Here is a 4,351-nt window from a genome sequence, read left to right on the forward strand (position 1 = left end):
AATACTAATATTATCCGTAGCAGGTGAATTAATTTTGCGCATGTGTTACAGTTCAGAAATACAACTATATTTTTAACGTCACGTGGAAGAAATTGTGGAATCTACCATTTTTATCAATACTAATAATATCCAGATGAATTGATTTGCTATGTGTGCTTATTATGTGATTTGCTATGTGTGCTTATTAAGTGATTTGCTATGTGTGCTTATTAAGTGATTTGCTATGTGTGCTTATTATGTGATTTGCTATGTGTGCTTATTATGTGATTTGCTATGTGTGCTTATTATGTGATTTGCTTGAAACACGATAAACATTTAAGAAATTGTAATTTATTAATATAAACAAGATCTTTCCACATCATATTTTGTTCCCCAAAAGTTTACATCTGTAATACATCTCGAGATGTATAAGACTGACACTACATGCAGGATAACGTATTATCAATTTCATGTCATATGCTGTATAACACTGAACACTTCGGTCTTTATCGATAAAAGTAAACGTAGTGTTACAACACACAGAATACATTTATCATCCAATGTTTTGTGTGAAAACCCTTTTTGTTCTGAGTGTTTGTTACAATAAGCGCCAACTTGATTGGGGATGCTGGATGCAGCCCCCCCCCCCCCCCAACTAACATACTTATGTCATGCTTGCTCTTTTTTACTTAATTTCTTTACACATCCTCAGGTTGCTAAGCAGCATTCGTATCAATAAGTTTTGGGGGTGCTCAATCGTAGCACCCATGAAGATGGTGCCTATGCAGGTGCCTAATGTAAAATTGTTGAGCTTAATAAGTTTGCGTTTCTTTGTGCAGTGAATGTACACTGGTTTTTTCTTATCTCTAATATTTCTTTGTTTAAACCTTCGTGGACACGTGATAATGAATCGTTGTGACGGTTTTTAGTTTAGGTTTATTCGAACACAATATGGTTTGATAATGTATCGTTGTGACGGTTTTTAGTTTAGGTTTATTCGAACACGTTATGGTTTGATAATGTATCGTTGTGACGGTTTTTATTTCTGGCTTATTCGAACACGATACTGTTTGATAATGAATCGTTGTGACGGTTTTTATTTCAGGTTTATTCGAACACGAAATGGTTTGATAATGTATCGTTGTGACGGTTTTTTTTCTGGCTTATTCGAACACGATACTGTTTGATAATGTATCGTTGTGATGGTTTTTATTTCTGGTTTATTCGAACACGATATGGTTTGATAATGTATCGTTGTGACGGTTTTTAATTCTGGTTTATTCGAACACGATATGGTTTGATAATGTATCGTTGTGACGGTTTTTATTTCTGGTTTATTCGAACACGATATGGTTTGATAATGTATCGTTGTGACGGTTTTTATTTCTGGTTTATTCGAACACGATATGATTTGATAATGTATCGTTGTGACGGTTTTTAATTCTGGTTTATTCGAACACGATATGGTTTGATAATGTATCGTTGTGACGGTTTTTAATTGTGGCTTATTCGAACACGATACTGTTTGATAATGAGTCGTTGTGACAAAACCAATGTTAGGTAAGTTATGACGGGGTCGGTCTGGGAATCCGATAATTCACGGTTCGCGCACCGTTGCCGCAAAATTGCGCTCCGTGCGTTAAGGTCGTGTATGCACTATAACTGTTACGGTGAAATCCCATTATTCGATTAGAATATCTCAAGAGTTGACGGATGAGGCTATTGACCGACTGCCTTCCCTCTGTCACTTCAATATTAGGGACGAGAGGTGCAAGACAGCCCTGGTGTGTCTTTATGCAAATATCTAAAGAATTAATAACACCCAAAGCAGTTATCAATTTGCGACAAAGCTTTCAAATACATCAGCCCGGTAACTATAAATAACTTATAATATCACTATAAATAAAAGATGAAAATTATTTTATTGAACACTGTTGAGTTTGCTAGGAAAATACCCAAGAAAAGTCTAAAGGCATTTAAATATGGCTTATTTTCTAGTGATATTATTCATTGCATCATTCAACATGCTCTTCAGTGCCAGATGGGTGGAAATCGCTTCTCTATCATCGGGATTTTGGTCTTGTGTAGACCTGGGAGGGTCAGGTGCAGTTTTGACCTCTTCCTCCCTCCTTGAACTATTGTTTCGATAGATGATTGTAGTGATTTCTTTTAGTTTTGTTACATTTACCCTTTTCAGGGTCATGTCCATGAAGTTTATCCTATGCCCAATGTAAGTTAAGCTATGGAATGGGGTGACGTTTATTTTTACTTGGCTATAGATATTTCATTACTTGTTTGTGTAATACATAAATTTCTTCATTCTACAGTCAAGTCTGAACCGTCCACCAACACGAAAAGGTGGGATTTTTCTGGTAAGCAGAGATGCGTTTCCAACTTTCCTTTTTGGAAACAGCTTGCTTTGAATGCCACCTTTTCTTTTTTCATTGTCAGTTACGTGTCGCCAAAACTCTACGTTCTCGCAAATCACTCAGGTTACATACAACACACATGGGCTTTCCTTTCGACAAGGAAACTCGACGGAATTGATGACTGAGTAAAAAGAATTAAATATTGAGGAATTATTTAATTACAGATGAGTCTTGAAATGTTTTACACAGCTTACTCGTTTATATATAGTAGCGTGACGCACAAAATATGTGTTAAGAACATTTATGGTACGTAATTATTTAAATAAAGTGTTATATTTTAACATTCATTCCACGTACGCTACCAACGTAATGTTACTCTAACTTGCTAGAAGTTGTTGGCCTCTGTCAGTCACGATCATCAACGTTTGAAACGTGACATCACGAGATCGGTCACTTGAGGCTATAACTACAATTTGTGTGTGATTCGTGCGTTACAAATTATGTTTGATTTCAAAGGAGAATACAATTTTCCCTGCCTCATTTCACACATAATGTCTTTTAATGTATCTCTTGAAATTACATGTGCAATAAATTTTCAGTTTGTGTAGAGCAAAATATTTTTTTCTTCTCACAAACGACTTATGTGTACTTAAAAGATTCAGGTTTTATAAACTTCTAAACTGTGTATGTTCTGTGAATCATTCCAATGTAAAAAACGAGTAGACAATAACCACCTTTATCATTCTTCATCGTATCATTAAACAGTCAAGACCTGCAACACCAAGTTTTACAAAACCTAACACAACAAAAATATAACATAGCATTACACGAGAAAAAGGGAGTTTGGGGTACATCTAAGGCTGTCAAATTTAAACACCCCCCCCAAAAAAAAACAACTTCAGAGCCAGCGCTTGTCATTCAAATAGTTATCAAACCTTCCCTTAAACTCCTTTAAATTAACTGCATCCACCACCTTTGAAAGCAACCCATTCCAATCACCCTGTTATATAAATAATGCTGTTTTAGCTAAAGATGACTTATTACTTGCCAACATTTATATTTGTGTCCACTATTTTTACCAATCTCACAATTAGATACGAAAAAAGATGATGCATCAATACTATCAATTCCCTTAACAATCTTAAACACCTCAGTTAGATTCTCTCTAAATGTTTTCTTTTCAACAATCAAATAACTTATTTTATATTTCACGAATTAGCCACCTAGTAACAAAAAAAGACAATTCTAAGGCGCGAATTAAACCAATGTAAGTGAACAAGAATATTAAGTCAACTACAAATTTCTCATATCAAAGAGAAAAATCAATTCAGAATGTAATCTGAATTTAAGGGAGTGAAAAAAGTGTTAAATGTGTATTTGTTTCAGTGGAACTTTAGGCAGTGTAGACCTAGTAGGTTTGAAAACTTTAATAGACTGGAACTAACTACTTCATTCAACAGGCAGTTAAAATATGTTAAAGTTCTCAAACCTACTAAAATGTGTACTTCTCTATTATTACGACTGTATTCGTATTAATACTTTATTACGAACTGTATTGGTATAAATACTTTGTTACGATTTTATTCGTATTAATACTTTATTACGACTGTATTGGTATAAATACTTTGTTACGATTTTATTCGTATTAATACTTTTTACAACTGTATTGGTATAAATACTTTGTTACGACTTTATTCGTATTAATACTTATTACAACTGTATTGGTATAAATACTTTGTTACGACTTTATTCGTATTAATACTTTGTTACGACTTTATTCGTATTAATACTTTATTACAACTGTATTGGTATAAATACTTTGTTACGATTTTATTCGTATTAATACTTATTACAACTGTATTGGTATAAATACTTTATTACGACTTTATTCGTATTAATACTTTGTTACAACTGTATCGGTATAAATACTTTATTACGACTTTATTCGTATTAATACTTTGTTACAACTGTATCGGTATAAATACTTTATTACGACTTTATTC

This window comes from Limulus polyphemus, unplaced genomic scaffold (genome assembly GCF_000517525.1).
Source record: "Limulus polyphemus unplaced genomic scaffold, Limulus_polyphemus-2.1.2 Scaffold1404, whole genome shotgun sequence".
Lineage (NCBI taxonomy): Eukaryota > Metazoa > Arthropoda > Merostomata > Xiphosura > Limulidae > Limulus > Limulus polyphemus.